The sequence below is a fragment of the Tursiops truncatus genome, chromosome 18 (genome assembly GCF_011762595.2).
Source record: "Tursiops truncatus isolate mTurTru1 chromosome 18, mTurTru1.mat.Y, whole genome shotgun sequence".
Taxonomy (NCBI): Eukaryota; Metazoa; Chordata; class Mammalia; order Artiodactyla; family Delphinidae; genus Tursiops; species Tursiops truncatus.
Window position 1 is genome coordinate 51705367 of NC_047051.1, and position 27450 is coordinate 51732816.

Here is a 27450-nt window from a genome sequence, read left to right on the forward strand (position 1 = left end):
CACCACCTATTTTCTGTATGCAAATCAGACAGAAACAAATGTTTGGTCCCAGCTGGGCAGAATGTCCCATTTAGAATTCTTTTCCCTTCTTTGTTCTTTGATGTTCTGCAAATGAGCTTTAGAACTCCACTCTTCACACAATTCAATTTTACAGACCCATTATCTGAGATATAATGTGGAGGTTAAATATATCAGGGCAGCCATTATGTGAAAATAATTAACAGTAATGAATAATGCACTAATTCCACTGATGAGAGATGGTTATATGTGTAATGAAGTGTTGGGGCAGCCCTGACAAATGAAATTAAAATATTTAAACACTGTTTTATGATATTACTTTGCTCATATAATTTCCTTTACCTACAATGAGCCACTTGGATTATCATCATTATCTTGACAGCTCTGAAGGATGAAATAGTGCAGGTTAATGTGACAGCGATTAGTCAGAGTGAAAATCCATCACCCAGGGCAGAACAGGCTGAGGCAGAAAGGGCCTCTACACTGTCCTGTTTCCAACACGAGAAGAATGATACTATCAACATCACTTCAATATTAAATGGATAGAATTATCTTGTCATTCAGTTACAGCCTCTGAAGAACTATCTATTTGTACCTGCAAAGGAAAGGTCAGCCTTTCTTAATCACCCATAAAAATATGTTGATGGATCCTTTATATCAATAATAGTGACAGGAACAGAGACAGGAAAGAAGCATGACAATTTAAAAGCAGGAAGTTTCTCCCTCAAGTCCTTACAGTTTTTTCCCTGTAATTTCTACTTAAATTAAAATTGAATTTCAGAGTCCAGCCTGTTGAGAAGGACACTGTTGCCTGCTTACTCTCTTACTCTGAGATTATTACATCAGACTTCTTCTTTGAAATCAGATTCTACCTCTATTGAACTTTATTCCATGAATATTCCTTGGAACAATTATTCCTAAGACTGTGTGGAACAGCCTTTGAAGACACAGCAAGTTTGAATTTTCAAAAACTGGTGATGTGATAATCTATCTTCTCTTTATTAAACTTGATGCTAAACTTTACTTTAAAATAGATGAAGGGACAGGAAGTCATTGGTAACTTAAGTGGGAACTATTCCATCACCAATATCCACTCGTACTGTCATAATTTTAGCTTATAAACTGACAAGAGAAGAGGGGTATCGTTTCCAGGAATCTTTTACCTACACAAAACATATAAAGCCTTAAAATCCTATTTTTTACTTTCCTTTTGCTTCAGAACGACTGTGAAGAAGTGGAGAAGATGCTGCAATTAGCCAAGGGCTTTCATTCGGTTTTCTCTTTGCCTTTGGTTACAAGATGACTTGCTTTGAATTCTGCTCCCGTGAGAGGATAGACAGGGCATGCTCACTAAAGAGTAAGGCTTAAGCTCTGCTCCACTTTCCCTTAACTAGTTTCCATGTAACGAGGCACCATTATTTAGAGTGTGAAAACAGCATGTTTCATTTGCTTATATTTAAAGTTGAGTTTGAAAGTCCATTTCCTTTATTTCAAGCCAGAATTCACTGGAGAGCCAAAAGCACAATATGATAAAACCCTTGTTAACATCCATACTGGGGGAATAAGACACTATTTGTCTAAAGGGTAAGATTAACTATGCAACACTAGTCCATTCACAATTGAACCTGCAGTTAAAATAGCAAGGCCCGTTATGTAACAGGTGAAGTTATAGTCACTTGATAGATTTATGTAGATATCTAATCTAATTGGCAACGTCACTTTTGAATGCTAATTCATTACCAGCTCCTATTGCTACCTCAGCTAGTCTTAAGGAAAAGCCAAAAAGCAGAAAAAATATGCACCACTCAAAAATAATCTATGTGTGCAAATTTGAAAAGTGTACGACATCGTATATATGTTTCCATCTTAATGAGAAATAACCCTTGAAAACAATATATTCCTTTCCTGTACTTCTTGCATTTGGTTTGAAAAAAATTACAATTCACTTCAATTATCTGACAATGAAGTGCCTCAGTAATAAATCTAACATTAAAAAATCATTTCCAGCAAATTACTCCAATAAAATCAATGAAGGTCAGGCTCAGCTGTAGCAACAAATAAATGACATTCTATTGACAGGCTAGATGGACTTAATTGTCATTTATAAAGGTTAAGGGGATAAAACAATCTAATAGAAAGCAGATGTTTACTAAACAAAAAACAAACAAACAAATGGAGACAAGTGAGATAAACTGAGTTAAGTCAGGCATGAACAACTTCAACATTCATCTGGCCTGGTCCCAGAGCAAAAGTCTAGTTAGATTCTAAGTCTCAGCAGCATGCATGTTTGAGTCGGTCAATATTTATCTGCTTCGGGGCTGCTTTGTGATCTTTCTACCTTTTATATATTGAAGTCATGAAACAGATCTTCTGCTAATAGAAAATGAAGAATTGACAGAATTGAATAACAGTAGTTAGGTTAAAAGCAGTTGACCCATTTCAAAATTCTAGTAACTGCATCTTTGAGAACAGCAAACAGAGAAGACAGCTTGCCGTTTCTCTGATATGAGAGCAGCTTGTTAATTGTGACCGTTCTTTACCAGACATAAACCTAGATTCTAAACATTAATATCTTGTTTAAAATTCATGTTTGCAAACATCATGAAACATAACCAAATAAATCTGGAAGGATCTTTTTAGCTAATAATTGCAAATGTTAGCAATGCTTACAAATGGCATGTGTCAAACTGCTTTGTCTGTGAAGATTTCTCAGAATAGACTCTAAAACTTGCCTTACCTGGAACTGTCCATATCTTCCCTCTGTATTCTAAGTGGCTCTCAGCCATTGCTTTAATGGAAAAGGGAACATTTTGAAGAGATCCGACTCTCCTGAAACCACAGCTTCACAGAATCTCTAAAAGAGAAAAGGACCATAGATCACTGAATCCAACCCTTTCATCATTTTTCAGAGAAAGAAACACAGAAGCAGAGAGAACTAGCCCACCAGGTCACTTGACTCCCACGGCAATGTTTTTACTAAAATGCTAACAGGGCAGAGGATGTACTGTCTGGTTCCTACGGGCAACTGTTTTATCAAAATATGTGATCTAGTGTTCTCAAGTGTGCCCACAATTATGTTCTTCATTGGTTAAAAGAGCAAGAACCAAGTTTCTCAAATGAAAAACTTTTCCTCTCCTCCAGAAGCGCCTGGTCCTTCTCACATGTAAACCTCAACCACTCCCAAGCCCTTAAAACATAAAGGAATAGAGAGACAGACAGACAGACAAGAGAAGAAGAGAAAGACAGAAATGAGGGAAGGAGGGAGGGAGGGAGAAAGAAAACTTCAATTAAATTTAGTCTCTGAAATTAGCCTAGCTATCTCTAATTCCTCACAGAAAAGAAATAAGCAAATAAAAACCCTCCCACAAGAAAAGAAGATAAATGTGAATTTTATGTGTATTTTTATAATACCTGAAAATTATTTATTATCTTTTAGGCCATTTCTTAGAGAAAAACACAAGATGGAATTTTCTCCTTTTTTTAATTGAAGTATAGTTGACATACAATACCATACTAGCTTCAGATGTACAGCATAGTGATCTGACATTTATACACATTATGAACTGATCACCACAGTAAGCCTACTAAACATCTGTCACCATATAAAGTCATTACAATATTATTGACTGCATTCCCTATGCTGTACATTACATCCCCATGACGTATTTATTTTATAACTGGAAGTGTGTACCTCTTAATCCCCTTCACCTATTTTGCCCACACTCCCTCCATCCTCCCCTCAGACGACCACCAGTTTGTTCTCTGTATCTACGAATGTTTCTGTTTTGTTTGTTCATTTGTTTTTCAGATTTCACATATAAGTGAGACCATGCAGCATCTGTCTTGCTCTGACTTGTTTCACTTAGCATAATACTCTCTAGGTACATCCATGCCCTCACGAATGGCAATATTTCATTCTTTTCATGGCTGAGTAATATTCCATTGTGTATGTGTGTGTGTGTGTGTGTGTGTGTGTGTGTGTGTATATATACATATATATATACACACACACCATGTCTCTATCCATTCATCTATGCATGGAACCATGGTTTCTTCCATATCTTGGCCATTGTAAATAATGCTGCAATGAACATAGGGTTTCAGATATCTTTTCCAGCTAGCGTTTTCATTTTCTTCAGATAAAAACCCAGAAGTGAAATTGCTGGACCATATGATAGTTCTACTTTTAACTTTTGAGGAAACTCCATACTCATTTCCATAGTGGCTGTACCAATTTATATTCCCACCAACAGTGCACATCCTACCCAATGGATGTTGTCTTTTTGGTGATAGCCATTCTGACAGGTATGTGGTGATATCTCATTGTGGGTTTGACCTGCATTTTCCCAGTGATTAGTGATGTTCAGAATCTTTTCATGTGTCTGTCTATTCAAGTCCTCTGCCCACTTTTCAATCAGATTTTTTTTTGATATTGAGTTATGTGAGTTATATATTTTGGATATTAATCCCTTATCAGATATATACTATTTGCAAATATCTTCTCTCATTCAGTAGGCTGGCTTTTTGTTTTGTTGATGGTTTCCTTAATTGTAAGACCTGAAACCATAAAACTCCTAGAAGAAAACACAGTATGCTCGTTGACATCAGTCTTGGCAATATTTTTTGGGATAAGTCTCCTTAGGTAAGGGCAACAAAAACAAAAATAAACAAAAGGTTTTGCACAGGGTCAGATGAAAATTTCTGAACTGTATTTTAAAAAATAAAAAGAGGAAAATGACATAATAACTTAATTGGCACATGGATTCGATATTTTATTTTCTTCTTAATCAGTTTCCCCAGTATTAAGAAGCTGAAATCCCTAAGCTTTCCCTCAATTATTAATAAAAGAATGTTCAAAATTCAAGCATTACTTCCTACATTTTTTTGCTAATAGACCTTATTTCATAAATTTCATTTATAATAACAACGTTAAAATAAAATCACCAAAAATAGTTGTATGCACCAAAGGCACAATTTGTAACAGTCAGTGGGGACTATTAAATATTAGAGTAGGGGATCACTTAGGCAAATTTCTGGTGAAGCAACTACTCGTTAAGAGAACTTCATCTTACACCTATGCCTAAGGAGTATTTTCTTGCAGACAACTAAGAGAGCAAAAGGAAATTTGTCCTTAAAATGAAAGCTATATTATAAATGTTTAATACCCCAAAGTAATACATCTTCCTCATATGTGGGAAAATTGAATTCTGGAGGCTAAGGCTCAAGGGAGTTGAGGATAATTTCTAACTCTCAGTAGCCTTGTTAGTCCCATCTATAAAGTGGAAATCAAATTATTTTTTCATCTTCTTATGCCAGCTGGACTTCTAAAGATGGGTAAGTCCAGTTTGGCACTCGCAGCACATAGGGGCTAAAGACATAAAAAAAAGGGTTGCACGAGATCCAGGCTTTAGCTGCTCCCACTTTACACCTCAGCTCCTCAGCTTTACCACTTTACATGACCCACTCCCAGACAAAACCGCCCTGAGAAGCCAGTGTACGAATAGAAAGCATTTATTTAGCTGTCTGCATTCCAACTATGATGCCAATATAAAAGATTTTCAAAGCTACAACTCAAGCAATGATTTCTCTTCCTAGATTACCATCTCCTTTTTGATTTCTACCTAAATGGCTTTAAAATCAACCTTGGGATCAGAAATCACTTTCCACCAAACAGATGTCTACTGATCAACTGCCTGTTTCTCTTGATGGCACTACCATCCTGACTTCTACTTCTCCATCGTTTTCTCTTCACCCCAGCAGTCACATACCACCAATTCCTATTAAATGTTGCATGATGATGAGCATGTTTCCTTTTCTTTTTATTTCCACCACACCAATGTGGCTCAGCCCTCTTTACTTAATAGAGAAGCAATGTCCCAAGAGACTAGTCTCCAATTTTTTCTCCAGTGCCCCCAACACTGTTTACCCTGCACATGCCTGCAAGATTCGATCCCGACTACAGAATCCAAACACTTCAGTCTCCATTCCAAAGCACTGCAATCTGACCCCCATCTTTTCTAATATAAAATGCTGTCCTCCCGTTTTAGCCACAAGATCCCTGTCCCTCATCACGCATCACTCCCCACACACCTTACAAGTTCCCTCCTGCATGCTTGGTGATCCCTTTAACTGCGCATGTTAAATGTGCATGTTCTGAAAGGGCCTCTCTCTTTCTCTCCTCACTCAAATCTTACCCACTTCAGAACCAGCTGCAATGTCTCCCCCTCTTGCACCTTTCCACTCAAAAATGATTATTTATTCTTGCATCCATTCATATTTGTTTAATCAGTGTGTACTATGCAAATGATACTACTTTAGGCACCAAGAGAAGATGAAACAGAAGGGCTTGGAAAAGCCTCTTACGGTCACAGAGTTGTGAGGCAGACAAGGCTAGTTCTTAACTCTCTCTCTAGTATAAGACAGAAAGTGAGAAGCACCACAAGAAAGAGCTGCTGAATGCTCAGAGGCTCAGAGGAGGGATAGAGCCCTTTAGCTGGACAAAGCAGTGGTGATATTTGCATTTAGAAATGAAAGACAGGCAGCATTTGGGCAGGAGGAGATGGAGGGAAAAGGTCTTTTCTGTGGAGGACACTGGACACAAGGGTGCTCTAGTGAACAGCAAAATATATGTGAAGGGCAGTTGCTTTCCTATAAGTACCCTAACACTCGTGGAGTTTCCATATTTAGAGCCATGTTAGAATTATGTTTGTGCATATTGTGTTTTCCTAAACAAATTGTAAGTTTCTGGGAACAATCATTGCTTTATGTGATAAAACCTATTTATGTGCCCTGTATTTTACACTATTGTCCTGACTCTGCAAAAGTATTATCCCCATTTAACAAATGAGAAGATAAAATGACTTAGCTGAATGAGTTCCTCATGGATGTGTACCTAGGAGGGAAATGTCTCAACCACAGAATACGTTTGTAGCTTACAAAATCATGTCAACTGTTTTTCAAAATAGATGTAGCAACTGACACTTTTTCTAGCATTCCTGTCACTGTACATCTTCTCTAACACTTGGTATTATCAGACTTCATTTTTGCATTCAGAGTAAGTGTTAAATATTATTATGTAATGGTCTTGATTGCAAAAAGATTGGAAATTATTTTTTAAAGTGACTAAGCTGAGACCACACATTTACTAAGTTCTATAACTATATATTTTAAGTTCTATAACATCTCTATAAGTGAAATTTGAACTTGAGCCTAATTCAAAAAAGCTGGATCATGGATCATACATTACTGATCATACAAAGGTGAATAACATACAACTCTTACATCTAAGGAAATCTTGGTCCAGTGGAGGAGAGAGCAATGCTCAGTATGTACTACCTGCTGCCTAGTATGCTGGGTGATGGCAGCTAGGAAAGCTTTACTTCCATTGTCTTACTTTAAGCCCTTGTCTTGTCTAGGTGAGTCTAAAACCATCCTAACTTGTCTGCTTGCTATAGCTACAATTCTGCACACTGCCATCAGAGACAGCTTTCTAAAACACAAATAAAAATATACCTCTTCCCTGCTCGAATGCCTTCAGGGACTCCCCTTAACCTGTAAGATAAAAGTCCAAATCCCACAACCTCACCTACAAGTCAAGTATCATGAGACTAGTCAAACCTTCCTTTCCAGCACTATACCCTCCACAGGCAGTCCACAGCTCAGCCAATGCCCCGTCTGTGTCATCAATACCGTTCTCCCTTCCTCAGTGTCCTTTCTCCTCTTGTTCCCCCTAAGAACTTACCATCCCTCAGTGTGAAGTTTAAATGCTATTACCTTGAGAAGCTTCTCTGACTCTGCTCACACATTCATCAGCATATGTGATCCTGTCACATAATTATTTGTGGATTTTTCTCTCCTATATTGGACCATGCAGTCCTTTGGACATACAACATGTAGTTGAATACCAGACCCATCATAGGTCCTCAAAAAGTGTTAGCTGAATTAATTAATGATAAAATGAATGGCACACTAATCAACAGATATTAAAGTTGAAGAGGGAAAAGTTTAACTGTGTAAATACAAGACAGGGAATATGCTGCTTTTCACGACTGTACTGTTGCTAACAGCTAGAGATATGGTGAGGCTAACAGAAATAGACTTAAAGTCTTAAGAGTTCTGTGAAACTCAGTATTCCATTCCCCACTAAAGCAGCACTAGACAACCCAGGGAACTCTCTAAACCATACCTCGGAGGTCTTTTTACTTGGTACTCTGTGAAGATGATGAGATGATGGAACATGCACTCTGCTGTGATAATTACATTCCTAAAAGTGAACCCATACTCTCTGATGACAGTAGTACTTCACTTATCACGTATATACAAAGCACAAAGAATGGGGTCTCATGCCAGTTTCCTGTTCCTCCTCACGAAGAACAGCTGATGATGCTTAGCCAGTGTGAGTTCCATGTGGATGCTCTCCTGTGGGTACCAAACTGCTTCTTGCCTCTCACGGGTCTACACTGGGACATCTGCTTCTGGCCTCCATACTAATGACTGCAGAAGTTTCTTAGGCTTTGCTAATGCACTTGTTCAAAGGACTGTCACTAGGTACTTAGTCTATATCAATCAGGTTCCAAGAAAAGATTTCGTCTCTCCAATAGGTTTTCATTTTCTACAATATGCTTTACAAAATGCTGGCATCTGCTTTACCAAGTCTAAGGAGCAGCTCTGTGATGCCACAGCTATCTGCCTATCTCTCCAACCCAAGCACTCATTAGCTGAGCATGCAGCCCAGCCTGTGTTCTCCTAGTCACTGACAAGATTCCTTCATACAGAACCAGGAAGGGATTTAACACCTCATCTGATGAAAAGAATAATTTCCTGCTTGGGATCTGAGCTGAAATCACCTTGGCTCTGGACCTCTGATGTTGGTTCTTTCATAAAAGCAGCAGCTACTAAAAGCTTCTGTTGTAGAGTCATTTCATGATTAATATTGGTAGGCTATGCAATCACAACTTAGAAAGATTTGATAATGAACTATAAGCCCTCAAATATCACCATCCTTGCAGAACGGTACAATATTTAAACCTGATTGATTGGAGCAATTTAAAAGTAAATACTGTGTTCAAATTTCAGGCTCCTTCAATATGAAAGAGTAGGAAATGTGATGTGATTTTTAAGGAAGATGCTATACCCTGTACCTGAATATGCTTTGCTTGATGCAGGTAAGGCGAGTGTAATGATGATAACTTGCCTGGAAAAGGGAAGACTAAGTCACCACTTGATAACTGTCATGCAAAATGACATGTCATGGAGCATGTGGCATAGGGTGATACAAATAAGCTAAGATATAACCCTGAATCCCATTCAAGCCACAAACTTTTAAAATACTAATTATATAGGCACAGGGAACATGTCAGCTGTAAGTCTAGTGCAGGTTATACAAAGATCATTCCGGTTCCCACTGTTCTCAAGTCCAGTCTTCTGCAGCACAGCCTGACCTGGTGATTGGCAATTTGAGCCAACTGAAGGAGATAGTTGTCAGATAAACACAATTGCTCATCTCCATAATCAGGTTTCTTAGAGAGAGAGATCTGGTCCATATAGATTTAAATGACCAGGCAGAGTGCCTCAATGGTGAGCTGGTATTGACTGCATCCTCCCCGCATCACAACTCGATTGGATATCGTGGCTCTGGCACATTCTCTGTGTATTTCAACAATTTTTCTACTTAAAATATAAATAAATAGTAGCGGGATTTGAGGGGGAAATTCATATTCAACCGAGACTGAAAAATTTTTTTCAGTTTATTCTGTATCAAATAAGGTCCTCAATGCACACTAAATATGATTATGCTATTTGATAAAAAAGACTATGGTCCAAAGAGAGTACCTTTCACTCTACCCAGTACCATGTAAACAGAGGAGTCAGAATTGCTCATCAATTTTTTTCTAATGCCTACACCAATTCACTAACAAATAAGAAAGTGAATTTACAGGCTTCCCTGGTGGCGCAGTGGTTGAGAGTCCGCCTGCCAACGGAGGGGACACGGGTTCGTGCCCCGGTCTGGGAAGATCCCACATGGCGCGGAGCGGCTGGGCCCGTGAGCCATGGCCGCTGAGCCTGCGCGTCCGGAGCCTGTGCTCCGCAACGGGAGAGACCACAACAGTGAGAGGCCCGCGTACCGCAAAAAAAAAAAAAAAGGCTCAAACTAGTAGACATATACATTGGGTTGGCCAAAAATTCATTTTTGGTTTTTTCCGTAAGATGGCTCCAGTAGCACTTAGTGGTCTGTAACTTCATTTGAAACAATTTTGTTAGATTGTATTGTGACAGCCGTCATATCAGCGTGAATTTTAAAAAAACTTATCAAAATTGGTGAATTTTTGTGTAGCCATTTTAATATTGAAGATGGAAGAAAAAAGTAACATTTTCAGCATATTATGCTTTATTATTTCAAGAAAGGTAAAAACACAACTGAAACGCAGAAATAGATTTGTGCAGTGTATGATGAAGGTGCTATGACTGATCGAACATGTCAAAAGTGGTCTGCAAAGTTTCGTGCTGGAGATTTCTCACTGGACGATGCTCCAGGGTCAGCTAGACTAGTTGAAGTTGACAGCGATCAAACTGAGATATTGAGAACAATCAATATTATACCATGCGGGAAATAGCCGACATACTCAAAATATCCAAATCAAGCGCTGAAAATCATTTGCACCAGTTTGGTTACGTTAATCACTTTGGTGTTTGGGCTCCACATAAGTTAAGCAAAAACAACCTTTTTGACCGAATTTCTGCATAGGATTCTCTATTTATACGTAATGACAATGTTTTTTAAAAAACTGTGCTGGGTGATGAAAAGTGGACACTGTACAATAATGTGGAACGGAAGAGATCGTGGGGCAAGCGAAATGAACCACCACCAACCACACCAAAGGCCAGGCTTCATCCAAAGAAGGTGATGTTGTGTATATGACAGGATTGGAAGGGAGTCCCCAATTATGAGCTTTTTCTGTAAAACCAAACAATTAAGTCCAATAAGTACTGCTCCCAATTAGATCAACTGAAAGCAGCATTCGACAAAAAGTGTCCAGAATGAGTCATCAGAAAACGCATAATCTTCCATCTGGATAATGCAAGACTGCATGTTTCTTTGATTAAAAGGCAAAAACTGTTACAGCTTGGCTGGGAAGTTCTCATTCATCCACCGTATTCACTAGACATTGCACCTTCCGATTTCCATATATTTTGGTCTTTACAAAATTCTCTTGGTAGGAACCAAGATGGCGGAGTAGAAGGATGTGCTCTCACACCCTCTTGTGAGAACACCAGAATCACAACTAGCTGCTGGACAATCATCGACAGGAAGACACTGGAACTCACCAAAAAAGATATCCCACATCCAAAGACAAAGGAGAAGCCACAATGAGATGGTAGGAGGGGCACAATCACAATAAAATCAAATCCCATAACTGCTGAGTGGGTGACTCACAGACTGGAGAACACTTATACCACAGAAGTCCACCCACTGGAGCGAAGGTTCTGAGCCCCACGTCAGGTTTCCCAACCTGGGGGTCCGGCAACGGGAGGAGGAATTCCTAGAGAATCAGACTTTGAAGCCTAATGGGATTCGACTTCAGGACTTCGACAGGACTGGGGAAAACAGAGACTCCACTCTTGGAGGGCACACAAAAAGTAGTGTGCACATCGGAACCCAGGGGAAGGAGCAGTGACCCTAGGGGAGACTGAACCAGACCTACCTGATAGTGTTGGAGGGTCTCCTGCAGAGGCAGGGGGTGGCTGTGGCTCACCATGGGGACAAGGACACTGGCAGCAGAAGTTCTGGGAAGTACTCCTTGGCATGAGCCCTCCCAGAGTCTGCCATTAGCCCCACCAAAGAGCCCAGGTAGGCTCCAGTGCTGGGTTGCCTCAGGCCAAACAACCAACAGGGGGAGAACCCAGCCCCACCCATTAGCAGTTAAGCAGATTAAAGTTTTCCTGAGCTCTGCCCACCAGAGCAACAGTCAGCTCTACCCACCACCACTCCCTCCCATCAGGGAACTTGAACAAGCCTCTTAGATAGCCTCATCCACCAGAGGGCATAGCAGAAGCAAGAAGAACTACAATCCTGCAGCCTATGGAACAAAAACCACATTCACAGAAAGACAGACAAGATGAAAAGGCAGAGAGCTATATACCAGATGAAGGAACAAGATAAAACCCCAGAAAGACAACTAAATGAAGTGGAGATAGGCAACCTTCCAGAAAAAGAATTCAAAATAATGACAGTAAAGATGATTCAGGACCTTGGAAAAAGAATGGAGGGAGAGATCAATAAGATACAAAAAATGTTTAACAAAGACCTAGAAGAATTAAAGAACAAACAAACAGACATGAACAATACAATAACTGAAATGAAGAATACACTAGACGGAATCAATAGCAGAATAACTGAGGCAGAAGAACAGATAAGTGACCTGGAAGACAGAAAGATGGAATTCACTGCTGCAGAACAGAATAAAGAGAAAAGAATGAAAAGAAATGAAGACAGCCTAAGAGACCTCTGGGACAACATTAAATGCAACAACATTCGCTTCATAGGGGTCCCAGAAGGAGAAAAGAGAGAGAAAGGACCCAAGAAAATATCTGAAGAGATTATAGTCAAAAACTTCCCTAACATGGGAAAGGAAATAGCCACCCAAGTCCAGGAAGCGCAGAGAGTCCCATACAGGATAAAACCAAGGAGAAACAAGACGAGACACATAGTAGTCAAACTGGCAAAACTTAAAGACAAAGAAAAATTACTGAAAGCAGCAAGGGAAAAATGACAAATAACATACAAGGGAACTCCCATAAGGTTAACAGCTGATTTCTCAGCACAAACTCTACAAGCCAGAAGGGAGTGGCATGATACACTTAAAGCGATGAAAGGAAAGAACCTACAACCAAGATTACTCTACTCAGCAAGGATCTCATTCAGATTCGATGGAGAAATCAAAAGCGTTACAGACAAAAAAAAAGCTAAGAGAATTCAGCACCACCAAACCAGCTCTACAACAAATGCTAAAGCAGCTTCCCTAAGTGGGAAACATAAGAGGAGAAAAGGACCTACAAAAGCAAAGCCAAAACAATTAAGAAAATGGTCATAGGAACATACATATCGATAATTACCTTAAACGTGAATGGATTAAATGCTCCAACCAAAAGACACAGGCTTGCTGAATGGATACAAAAACAAGACCCATCTATATGCAGTCTACAAGAGACCCACTTCAGACCTAGGGACACATACACATTGAAAGTGAGGAGATGGAAAAAGATATTCTGTGCAAATGGAAATCAAAAGAAAGCTGGAGTAGCAATACTCACATCAGATAAAATAGACTTTAAAATAAAGAATGTTACAAGAGACAAGGAAGGACACTACATAATGATCAAGGGATCAATCCAAGAAGAAGATATAACAATTATAAATATATATGCACCCAACATAGGAGCACCTCAATACATAAGGCAACTGCTAACAGCTATAAAAGAGGAAATGGATAGTAACAGAAAGATATTGGAGGACTTTAACACCTCACTTACACCAATGGACAGATCATACAAAATGAAAATAAATAAGGAAACAGAAGCTATAATTGACACAATAGATCAGATAGATTTAATTGATATTTATAGGACATTCCATCCCCAAACAGATTACACTTTCTACTCAAGTGCGAAAGGAACATTCTCCAGGATAGATCACATCTTGGATCACAAATCAAGCCTCAGTAAATTTAAGAAAATTGAAATCACATCAAGTATCTTCCGTGGCCACAAGGCTACGAGATTAGAAATGAATTATGGGGAAAAATACATAAAAAACACAAAACACATGGAGGCTAAACAACACGTTACTAAATAACCAAGAGATCACTGAAGAAATCAAAGAGGAAATCAAAAAATACCTAGAGACAAATGACAATGAAAACACGATGATTCAAAACCTATGGGATGCAGCAAAAGCAGTTCTAAGAGGGACGTTTATAGCTATACAAGCCTACCTCAAGAAACAAGAAAAATCTCAAATAAACAATCTAACCTAGAACTAGAGAACCAGAGAAAGAAGAACAAACAAAACCCAAAGTTAGCAGAAGGAAAGAAATCATAAAGATCAGAGCAGAAATAAATGAAATAGAAACAAAGAAAACAATAGCACAAATCAATAAAACTAAAAGCTGGTTCTTTGAGAAGATAAACAAAACTGATAAACCATTAGCCAGACTCATCAAGAAAAAGAGGGAGAGGACTCAAATCAATACAATTAGAAATGAAACAGGAGAAGTTACAACAGACACCGTAGAAATACAAAGCATCCTAAGAGACTACTAGAAGCAACTCTATGCCAATAAAATGGACAACCTGGAAGAAATGGACAAATTCTTAGAAATGCACAACGTTCCGAGACTGAACCAGGAAGAAATAGAAAATATGAACAGACCAATCACAAGTAATGAAATTGAAACTGTGATTAAAATCTTCCAAAAAAAAAAGTCCAGGACCAGATGGCTTCACAGGTGAATTCTATCAAACATTTGGAGAAGAGCTAACACCCATCCTTCTCAAACTCTTCCAAAAAATTGCAGAGGAAGGAACACTCCCAAACTCATTCTGTGAGGCCACCATCACCCTGATACCAAAACCAGACAAAAATGTCACAAAGAAAGAAAACCACAGGGCAATGTCACTGATGAACACAGATGCAAAACTCAACAAAATACTAGCAAACAGAATCCAACAACACATTAAAAGGATCATACACCATGATCAAGTGGGATTTATACCAGGGATGCAAGGATTCTTCAGTATACACAAATCAAACAATGTGATACACCATATTAACAAACTGAAGAAGAAAAACTATATGATCATTTCAATAGATGCAGAAAAAGCTTTTGACAAAATTCAACGCCCATTTATGATAAAAACTCTCCAGAAAGTGGGCACAGAGGGAACCTACCTCAACATAATAAAGGCCATATACGACAAACCCACAGCAAACATCATTCTCAATGGTGAAAAACTGAAAGCATTTCTTCTAAGATCAGGAACAAGACAAGGATATCCACTCTCGCCACTATTATTCGACATAGTTTTGGAAGTGCTAGTCACGGCATTCAGAGAAGAAAAAGAAATAAAAGGAATACAAATTGGAAAAGAAAAAGTAAAACTGTCACTGTTTGCAGGTGACATGATACTATACATAGAGAATCCTAAAGATGCCACCAGAAAACTACTAAAGCTAATCAATGAATTTGGTAAAGTAGCAGGATACAAAGTTAATGCACAGAAATCTCTTGCATTCCTATATACTAATGATGAAAAATCTGAAAGAGAAATTAACGAAACACTCCCATTTACCACTGCAACAAAAAGAATAAAATACCTAGGTATAAACCTACTTACGGAGACAATCGACCTGTATGCAGAAAACTATAAGACACTGATGAAAGAAATTAAAGATGATACCAACAGATGGAGAGATATACCATGTTCTTGGATTGGAAGAATCAATATTGTGAAAATGGCTATACTACCCAAAGCAATCTACCAATTCAATGCAATCCCTATCAAATTACCAATGCCTTTTTTTAAAGAACCAGAACAAAAAATCTTAAAATCTGTATGGAGACACAAAGTTCCCGAATAGCCAAAGCAGTCTTGAGGGAAAAAAGAGGAGCTGGAGGAATCAGACTCCCTGACTTCAGAATATACTACAAAGCTACAGTAATCAGGACAATATGGTACTGGCACAAAAACAGAAATATAGATCAATGGAACAGGACACAAAGCCCAGAGATAAACCCATGCACCTATGGTCAACTAATCTATGACAAAGGAGGTAAGGATATACAATGGAGAAAAGACAGTCTCTTCAATACATGGTGCTGGGAAAACTGGACAGCTACATGTAAAAGAATGAAATTAGAACACTCCCTAACACCATACACAAAAATAAACTCAAAATAGATTAGAGACCAAATGTAAGACCAGACACTATAAAACTCTTAGAGGAAAACATAGGAAGAACACTCTTTGACATAAATCACAGCAAGATCTTTTTTGATCCACCTCCTAGAGAAAGGGAAATAAAAACAAAAATAAACAAATGGAACTAATGAAACTTCAAAGCTTTTGCACAGCAAAGGAAGCCATAAACAAGACGAAAAGACAACCCTCAGAATGGGAGAAAATATTTGCAAACAAATCAACAAAGGATTAATCTCCAAAATAGATAAACAGCTCATGCAGCTCAATATTAAAGAAACAAACAACCCAATCCAAAAATGGGCAGAAGACCTAAACAGACATTTCCCCAAAGAAGACATACAGATGGCCAAGAAGCATATGAAAAGCTGCTCAACATCACTAATTATTAGAGAAATGCAAATCAAAACTACAATGAGGTATCACCTCCCATCAGTTAGAATGGGCACCATCAGAAAATCTACAAACAACAAATGCTGGAGAGGGTGTGGAGCAAAGGGAACCCTCTTGCACTGTTGGTGTGAATGTAAATTCATACAGCCACTATGGAGAACAGTATGGAGGTTCCTTAAAAAACTAAAAATAGAACTACCATATGATCCAGCAATCCCACTACTGGGCATATACCCAGAGAAAACCATATCTCAAAAAGACACATGCACTCCAATGTTCACTGCAGCACTATTCACAATAGCCAGGTCATGGAAGCAACACAAATGCCCATTGACAGACGAATGGATAAAGAAGTTGTGGTACATATATACAATGGAATATTACTCAGCCATAAAAAGGAACGAAATTGAGTCATTTGTTGAGACATGGATGGATACAGAGACTGTCATACAGAGTGAAGTAAGTCAGAAAGAGAAAAACAAATATATTAACTCATGTACGTGTAATCTAGAAAAATAGTACAGATGAACTGTTTTTCAGGGCAGAAGCTGAGACACAGATGTAGAGAACAAATGTATGGACACCAAGGGGGGAAAGTGGTGGGGGGGGGGGTGGTGGTATGATGAATTGGGCGATTGGGATTGACATGTATACACTGATGTGTATAAAACTGATGACTAATAGGAACCTGCTGTATAAAAAAATAAATAAAATAAAATTCAAAAAAAACAACCCTAAACTTTCTTTGGGTTATTTTTATGGAATATGTTAATATAAATGTTTCAGACATTACATGAAATTCCTAAAAACCTTATATGTTCTGGTATAATGTTATAAGTCATAATTCTAGTTATTCTATTTTAAAATGTACATCTCAGAAATAACTAAATTTCCTTGTCAATTGCATTATAATGAACTTTCATCAAATCTTGAACCGTAGTCATTTTTAAGTCTTTTATCATTTACAAATGACAGTTCTGGGTGTACTCTGATACTGTTGCAAAATGTTCCTATAAAAGGGTCTCATCTTCAAGGAATTTATGGAAAAGACTCTGACAAGTACAGGTTTCTGGTAACTGACTATACTGCTGAACTGAATGAATAAGCATTTTCAGGAGTCTAATGGAAAACTGATGAATTCATTAAAGTGCTAACAAAAGATCAAGATGAAAAAAAAATTAATTACATGGGACTGAGTGAACTGATGAGGATGATTATAATTTTTGTGACTTTCTGTTTGAATAAAAAAAGAAAAAAATCTTAGTGGAAAAAATTTCAAATCCCTGTAAGATTGTACAAGGCACCTGGACCGGTTTTTTGCTCAAAAAGGTAAAAAGTTTTGGGAAGATGGAATTATGAAGTTGCCTGAAAAATGGCAGAAGGTAGTGGAACGGAATGGTAAAATAAGTTGTTCAATAAATTTATTGGTGAAAATGAAAAATGTGTCTTTTATTTTTACTTTTAAAACCAAAGGAACTTTTTGGCCAGCCCAATATAAAACCCCATATCTAACAATTAGTGGACACATATTTTTTAAGGCATACATGGAGTACTTTTAATGACTGACTATATTCTAGGTGATAAGGAAGTATCAATAAACAAAAAAAGAATTCATTTCCCCAATGACATATGATGTAGAGCATCTTTTAACTTTAGAATTAGTTTGTCCATATCTTCAAAATAACTTGCTCAGATTTAGATTAGGATTGCACTGAATCTATAGATAAACTGTTGTTTTAACTTGAATTCTCCCAATTTCAAAGTTTATATGGAGAAGCAACATACCCAGAATAGTTAATACAACATTGAAATAAAAGAACAAAGTCTGAGGACTGATACTACCTGACTTCAAGACTTACTATATAGAGTAATCAAGACAGTGTGGTGTTTACAAAAGGATAGACTAAACAGCCAATAAGACAGAACAGAAAGCCCAGAAATAGACCCACATGAATATAGTCAACTGATCTTTCACAAAGGAACAAAGGAAATACAATAAAGAAAAAGAGAGCCTTTTCAACAAATTGTTCTGGAAAAACTGGATATCCACTTGCAAAAAAACTGAATCTAGACACAGACCTTACAGCCTTCACAAAAATTAACTCAAAATGGATCACAGACCTAGATGTAAAACATAAAACTCCTAGAAGATAACATAGAAGAAAATCTAGAAGACCTTGGATTTGCCAATGACTTTTTAGATTCAATGCAATCCATGAAAGACACAATTGATAAGCTGGACTTCATTAAAATTAAAAACTTTTGCTCTGCAAAAGACAATATCAAAAGAATGAAAAGACAAGCCATAGACTGTTAGAAAATCATTGCAAAAGATATATCTTATGAAGGACTGTTATCCAAAATATACAAATTCTTAAAACTCAACAGGAAGAAAACAAACAACGTGACTAAAAACTGGGCCAAAGACCTGAACAGACACACTCACCAAATCAGATATACAGATGGCAAGTAAGTATATGAAAAGATGTTCAACATCATATGTCATTAGGGAATTGCAAATTAGAACAACAAGATATCACTACACATCTATTAGAATGACCAAAATGCAAAACACTGACAACACCAAACACTGACAAGGATGTGGAGCAACAGGAACTCTCATTCATTGTTGGTGGGAATGAAAAACGGTACAGCCTCTTCCTCAGAAAGTTTGGCAGTTTCTTACAAAACTCGACATACTCTTACCATACAATCCAGCAACTGCACTTCTTTGTATTTACCCAAAGGAGTTGAAAACATGTCCACACAAAAATATGCACATGGATGTTTATAGCAGCTTTACTCATAACTGCCAAAACCTGGATACGACCAAAAAGCTCTTCAGTAAGTGAATGATAAATAAACTGTGGTACATTCAGACAATGGAATATTATTCAGCAGTAAAAAGAAATGAGCTAACAAGCTATGAAAAGACATGGAGGAACCTTAAACACATATTACTAAATGAAAGAAGCCAGTCTGAAGATACTACAACTGTGTGATTTCAAGTGTATGATTCTGGAAAAGGTAAAACTAAGGAGACAGTAAAAAGATCAGCCAGGGGCTAAGGGGGAGAGAGAATGAATAGGTAGAGCATAGAGGATTTTTAGGGCAGTGAAACTACTTTGTATGATACTATAATGATTGATACATGTAATTTTACATTTGCCCAAACCCATAGAATATACAACATCAAAAGTGAACTCTCAATAAACTATAGACTTTGGGTGAAAATGATTCATCAATTGTAAGGAATGGACCACTCTGCTGGGGGACGCTGAGATAGGTTATGTATATGTGGGTGCGAGGGCTATGTGAGAAATCTCTGTACCTGCCACTCAATTTTGCTGTGAACCTAAAACTGCTATAAAAAGAAATCCATACCATATAGATGATATTCTATGACAGCAATATCAACAGTGGTATCAACAACAAAATATAGTTTAAATAAAAATCATCTGTAAAGTAAAAAAAGAAAAGTGTTCTAAAGAATTCATTGCTTGCATAAAAACAACAGAAATTGGAAGATGCTTAGAACTGAATATTACAAATAAGCATACTTGGCTTCTACAGGTGGTAGAAACCACCAAGATTAGGCACAGTAAAGGTGCTTGTAAGTAGAACCCTGTGCAAATTTATGTTGCAAGGTCTGGAACTTAATTTTCATGACTAAGAATTACTGTAAAAAAAATCGTCTAACCAGGAAATTTTTTTAATCAACAGACTGAGCATAACGTCCAAGGAAAGGAGAACAAGCCAATCCAAGACAAAAAGTCTGGCAAAAACCTCTCAGGTATTTGTAGTCAAAATGTAATCTTACCTATAAAATAAAGGCTGCTTCAGAGCGACTGGAGGTTCTTAGAAGAAAATGCAGTTACCTTCACCCCCCACTTTAATTTCAGTTATGTTAAACAAACATGTATTAAGGGTCTTTGATGTACAAGATACCAAAATAGGTAATTGGGGCACACAGATGAGTCAGACCAGTGCCTTGTCCTCAAAGAGCCTTCAGACTACTGAGACATAAGCTCAAAAAGGTATCCATTGAATAAAATGTGGTGAGTACACAGAAGTTTTCCCTTGTGTTATGGGACCACAGAGGATGGACACTTGTCCCAACCAGGAATTCAAGAATGACTTTTGTACTAGCAAACAGAATCCAACAGCACATTAAAAGGATCATACACCATGATCAAGTGGGGTTTATTCCAGGAATGCAAGGATTCTTCAATATATGCAAATCAATCAATGTGATAAACCATATTAACAAATTGAAGGGGAAAAACCGTATGATCATCTCAATAGATGCACAGAAAGCTTCTGACAAAATTCAACACCCATTTATGATAAAAACCCTGCAGAAAGTAGGCATAGAGGGAACTTTCCTCAACATAATAAAGGCCATAGATGACAAACCCATAGCCAACATCATCCTCAATGGTCAAAAACTGAAAGCATTTCCACTAAGATCAGGAACAAGACAAGGTTGCCCACTCTCACCACTCTTATTCAACATAGTTTTGGAAGTTTTAGCCACAGCAATCAGAGAAGAAAAGGAAATAAAAGGAATCCAAATTGGAAAAGAAGAAGTAAAGCTGTCACTGTTTGCAGATGACATGATACTATACATAGAGAATCCTAAAGATGCTACCAGAAAACTACTAGAGCTAATCAATGAATTTGGTAAAGTTGCAGGATACAAAATTAATGCACAGAAATCTCTTGCATTCCTATATACTAATGATGAAAAATCTGAAAGTGAAATCAAGAAAACACTCCCATTTACCGCTGCAACAAAAAGAATAAAATATCTAGGAATAAACCTACTTAAGGAGACAAAAGACCTGTATGCAGAAAATTATAAGACACTGATTAAAGAAATTAAAGATGATACAAATAGATGGAGAGATATACCATGTTCTTGGATTGGAAGAATCAACACTGTGAAAATGACCATAATACCCAAAGCAATCTACAGATTCAATGCAATCCCTATCAAACTACCACTGGCATTTTTCACAGAATTAGAACAAAAAATTTCACAATTTGTATGGAAACACAAAAGGCCCCGAATAGCCAAAGCAATCTTGAGGACAAAAAATGTAGCTGGAGGAATCAGGCTCCCTGACTTCAGACTATACTACAAAGCTACAGTAATTAAGACAGTATGGTACTGGCACAAAAACAGAAACATAGATCAAGGGAACAGGATAGAAAGCCCAGAGATAAACCCACGCACATATGGTCACCTTATCTTTGATAAAGGAGGCAGGAATGTACAGTGGAGAAAGGACAGCCTCTTCAATAAGTGGTGCTGGGAAAACTGGACAGGTACATGTAAAAGTATGAGATTAGATCACTCCCTAACACCATACACAAAAATAAGCTCAAAATGGATAAAAGACCTAAATGTAAGGCCAGAAACTATCAAACTCTTAGAGGAAAACATAGGCAGAACATTCTATGACATAAATCACAGCAAGATCCTTTTTGACCCACCTCCTAGAGAAATGGAAATAAAAACAAAAATAAACAAATGGGACCTAATGAAACTTAAAAGCTTTTGCACAGCAAAGGAAACCATAAACAAGACGAAAAGACAACCCTCAGAATGGGAGAAAATATTTGCAAATGAAGCAACTGACAAAGTATTAATTTCCAAAATTTACAAGCAGCTCATGCAGCTCAATAACAAAAAAACAAACAACCCAATCCAAAAATGGACAGAAGACCTAAATAGACATTTCTCCAAAGAAGATATACAGACTGCCAACAAACACATGAAAGAATGCTCAACATCATTAATCATTAGAGAAATGCAAATCAAAACTACAATGAGATATCATCTCACACCAGTCAGAATGGCCATCATCAAAAAATCTAGAAACAATAAATGCTGGAGAGGGTGTGGAGAAAAGGGAACACTCTTGCACTGCTGGTGGGAATGTGAATTGGTTCAGCTGCTATGGAGAACAGTATGGAGGTTCCTTAAAAAACTACAAATAGAACTACCATATGACCCAGCAATCCCACTACTGGGCATATACCCTGAGAAAACCATAATTCATAAAGAGTCATGTACCAAAATGTTCATTGCAGCTCTATTTACAATAGCCCAGAGATGGAAACAATCTAAGTGCCCATCTTCGGATGAATGGATAAAGAAGATGTGGCACATATATACAACGGAATATTACTCAGCCATAAAAAGAAACGAAATTGAGCTATTTGTAATGAGGTGGATAGACCTAGAGTCTGTCATACAGAGTGAAGTAAGTCAGAAAGAGAAAGACAAATACCGTATGCTAACACATATATAAGGAATTTAAGGGAAAAAAATGTCATGAAGAACCTAGGGGTAAGACAGGAATAAAGACACAGACCTACTAGAGAACAGACTTGAGGATATGGGGAGGGGGAAGGGTGAGCTGTGACAAAGCGAGAGAGAGAGGCATGGACATATATACACTACCAAACGTAAGGTAGATAGCTAGTAGGAAGCAGCCGCATGGCACAGGGATATCGGCTCGGTGCTTTGTGACCACCTGGAGGGGTGGGATAGGGAGGGTGGGAGGGAGGGAGACACAAGAGGGAAGAGATATGGGAACATATGTATATGTATAACTGATTCACATTGTTATAAAGCATAAACTAACACACCAATGTAAAGCAATTATACCCCAATAAAGATGTTAAAAAAAAAAATGGCTTTTGAAAGAAAGGGTCATCCAAGTTTTCCAAGGTATCAAATTACTTTTTTCTATGCACAACCTAACCCTCACAATTTAAGCAAAATGTGCTAAGGAATTTAAATGTCTCTGGATTTCCCTGAAATATCTAAAACAGGCTCACATCATCAACTTCTCGATTGCACTGCCCAAGGCAATTCAAAAAAAGAAAAAAGGAAAAAAAAAAAAAAAAAACCCAGTTACTTATTAGTAGCCCTAAGCAGATGTAGGGACTGAACTGGGACCACTCTTCCAAGGCCCTTGCAAAGCTGAGTAGAGCTTTCAGAAACAGCTGCCCAGGGTAAGTGCCAGCATATGACAGCACAATGTTACTTTTCTTTTCAAATCTAAAAATTACCATTCCAACCATCAGACTGGAAAGAAGATCAGGACGCAGGTTGCCATTACAATGGCTGCTTGCTGCTTGCCATCTCAGTACATAGCACGATACTAGGTACTTCGGAGGAAAACAGAGATTGATCTGGAAGGACAAAGTCCAACCTCAGAGAATTAACTGCCACTGGGCAAAAAGAAAGTGACTAGATCATCTGAAATATTTTATTCAATCACATGTCATTTTAAAAGCAAAACTGATTAAACTCACTCAAGTAAATTTTCAGTCTTACCTCATCCACATCTGCCCATTCATAAGGCTTAGTGAAATTCCCCTGGCTCCAAAACCAGAATGAAAAAGTATAAATAAGGAAAGCAGCAGACAACACTTTGTTTAACAGATCTCAGCCACCTTGCTGCCATGAGGTTCTCCTGGGGCATCCTAATTCTGAAAATGAATGGGGCCCATTGGAAAAAATATCATCTAACCCAGCAATGTTTTCAGAGGCCAAGCCTCACTCAAATGGACCATATGGTATGGTGGGTGTTTTAACAGCTGCTGCTTCACAAAGGGCTTCTCCGTTACCCATTCTTGCCAGAGCTGCTGGCTTTCTCTAGCTTATTTCCTCTCAGGCTTTTCTTCTTTGGAGACTGATGTTTGTGCAAATCTGGTGCTCAGTTAATTGTATTTATTTTAGGTATTTTCTACTTTGTATGTGTTAGGCTAGTTTGAGAGAGATCATGCTGCTTTGGGGGCCCAGCTACAAAAATTTTAAAGTAAGTTTTCATACTTTGAAATATGTATAACTGTGTGTCTGTGCATGTGTGTGAGCATATGTGTGTGCATGAGTGTGCTTTGGAATTTGAGTGTTGCAAATAATAAGTCCCTCAGAGTGTGTTTTGTTTGTTTTCCAGAGCACTAAGGGCTTTTGGAGTTTGGTTAATTTCCACGCCAAGAGCTCTGTGGAGTCAAGAGGCTGCACCTCCTCTGGGAAGCCAGTGAAGTTCTCTCCAGGGATGCTCAGTGAAAAACAAAATAAAAAATTATACAGTGCACAGAAACTCACCAGCACCCTGCCAAACCAGACCCAGGAATCTGCCACTTATTTCTTGGAATTTAGATTGTGCTGGGCTTTGGAGGTTTTCTGTTTCTTTGCCTAGTCTTTGTTTTGTAATTATTGAAAATTAGACCTGATTTTGCTTGGCTTCCCTTGGTTTTCAAGCATGATCGCTGTTATTATTTTAAACAAAGGTCAACTCTCCCACTGGTTAGGCAAAGGAGAGAAGCATCTATTTTTCTGGTGGCAGTAGAACGTTCGGTTCAGTTTCTATAGTTAGCGTGAAGGAATGGGGAAAATTGAAAGTAAAAAGGCATATTTTAAGTATCTCTATAAAATGAACGTAGTGTTAGAAGAGGTTTCTATACCATACTAAACACATTTGAGTGGGGATTTTTATTCTAAGGCTTAAGTCAGCTCCAAGCTCTTATTTCTCCTTAAAGGAGAACTCTCCAATCCAATGGCATCTAAACAGAATCACACCATATATGTACAGATATACATATATCTCAAGGAAGGGAAACATGTAAAAATGTGCTTTTTTTAGCTGGGCCAATAACTACCGATTATAGTATCAATAGTTTTAAAGTAAAGGAAAGGGCTTCATTAATGTGAATTTTATAATTACAGGCTCTGGAGTCACAAACAAATTACTTTTACAAATTACATTTTAGCAGTCAGTCTGCTTAGAAAAGAATTATTATAATGAAATTCAATTGAAAATGGTAAACAGCATGATGGATATAAGATTCTACATTAAAGAAGATGTCAAAATAGAAAGTTCACCTTCACTCCACCTAGATGTAACTTAGAATTTTCATGCGTTGGTGGAGAGAGAAACCAGTGAGGGGAAGGGAAGGATTATGAAAGGACTAGAGTAGTAAAGCAGAAGGGAAAGAAGCCAAGTTGATTTTCTGGAGGACTTGCAGGTCGGGGAGGAGCAGGGAATGTTCGTATAACCAGCTGGAGGTGGACATGACAAATGCATGTTTGTAGAGGCCCAAACATGCAAGAGAATATACAGTGGTCTCCCTTGAGCTTTGGAGTGAAAAAGCCAAAGGTTTGAACTCAGTCTCAATCATTGACCAGCTATGAAGCTGGGCCAATCACTTCTCAGAGCCTTATTTCCTCATGTGAAACACATGAGACATGCATTTCTTTCTTGAAGCTTTGTATGAGGATTAAATAACGTAACTGGCAAATGGGTTAGCATGGGGTCTGGCACATAGCAGACAGTCATTACATATTAATTTTCTTCCTTTCTGCTTTCTCTGCCCCACTGCTCACCATTACCACTTGGACTGAAAGTGAGAGTTTGGAAATTTCGTCATCTGAAAGAACAAATTCCATAAACCATGGGTACACTTTACAGCAAAGCCATACAGTGTCTAATAGAGTCAGCCAGCCGTCACTCTCATCACCTATTTTAAAAAGACTATTTTGAATCAGTCTCTTGCTAGGAATTCTGTAAGTGAGCTACAGTGCTTCTAATCAGTGTTACTGATTATACAAGGTTTCTGAAAAGTGGAAGAATTGTGAAAGCGCAGAGCTGAAGTTGGTTCAGTTCAGTGGAAGAACAACTGTGACATCTAAAGGCAGACGGCCAGGCTGAAACACAGCGCTAGTTCAGAACTATGAAAAAAGCCAGTGTGCAAATGGCAAATGTCATTACTATGCACTGAATTAGGGGCTAAATATTCTTTTCTGCTATTTCTTTTAATGCATTTTCCTATTCAGTACAGATCCCTTCTGCAATAAAACCACGAAGTCTTTCTGAAAGTAAATATGTCCTTTCATTAATCACCACTTTCCACTTGCTTTTCGCAACTTCGCTATCGAGAAGTCTGCAGTGCCACAAACCTTTGACTCGTGAGCTACCTTGATTAAGGCACAAAACGTTAAAAGCAAATTACTGTGAAAGTATGAAACAATTTGCACTTAATGTTTCAGTCATATCTGTAAAAAATATGACTTAAATATAGTTTTATTAATAATACATATTTTAATTAAACGGCTGGAGGTGCATCTAACAGGAAAAATTGAATCTTCTCTGGATTTCACATACTGGTATGATTCATGGGCAGTAAATATGCAAAGCTTTATGCCCATAAGGCAATCAAACTCCAAAGCTGATATGCATGTTTTTATCTAAAAGAATGAAATCTAGTAAGGGCTAGAAATAATAACAGACTGCCAGAGCAGTCTAATGAATTGGTTCTAACCAACAGTATCCTTTCCCATATAATAAAATCATCCTTTCAGCCATAATTACATCCACTCCAACATTTATTATGACTTCCATTATTCTCATTACACAAGGAAATCCTATATATGTACTTATGCATATTGAAAAACTGCACAAATATTAACAATAAAATCCTGGGATATGAATGACCGCCTTCACAAAATAGAAATGTTTTCTATTACAGACTATTTAGGTGTTGCTTAGTTCCAGAAGGCCTCCACTTTACTCCTGCTGCTTCCCTGACATTTACCTAGTATATTACTTTGCTAGGGCTGCCATAATAAAGTACCACAGACTGGATGGCTTAAACAACAGAAATGTATTTGCTCACAGTTCTGGAGCCTACAAGTCCGAGATCAAAATGTCAGGATGATCGGTCTCTTCTGAAGTCTCTCTCCTTGGCTTGTAGATAGATGGCTGTCTTCTCCCTGTGTCTTCACATGGTCTTTCCTGTGTGTATGTCTGTGTCCTAATTTCCCCTTCTTATAAAGATGGCATTCATATTGGATTAGAGCCTATCCTATGACTTCATTTTAACTTAATTACCTCTTTAAAGACCCTATCTCCTTATACCCATATTCTGAGATACTGTGGGTTAGGATATCAACATAGGAATCTCAGGGAACACAAATCAGTCCCTAAAACCTGGAAATTATTTTCCATTTGCAAAATGTTACGTCACCTATTTCTAAGCCACTAG

At 37.9% G+C, this 27450-nt stretch overlaps 2 long non-coding RNA genes across 2 annotated transcripts in view; one reads left to right on the forward strand and one right to left on the reverse strand.

The window, feature by feature from the left end:
- LOC141277055 (uncharacterized) overlaps nucleotides 1-27450 on the reverse strand; it is a 145432-nt gene that overhangs the window by 57870 nt on the left and 60112 nt on the right. The gene's annotated exons all lie outside the window — the stretch shown is intronic.
- On the forward strand, nucleotides 1353-24498 carry LOC141277089 (uncharacterized). Its single transcript, XR_012327831.1, has 3 exons — nucleotides 1353-1375; nucleotides 9094-9182; nucleotides 24363-24498. It is a non-coding gene; the product is annotated as an uncharacterized lncRNA (long non-coding RNA).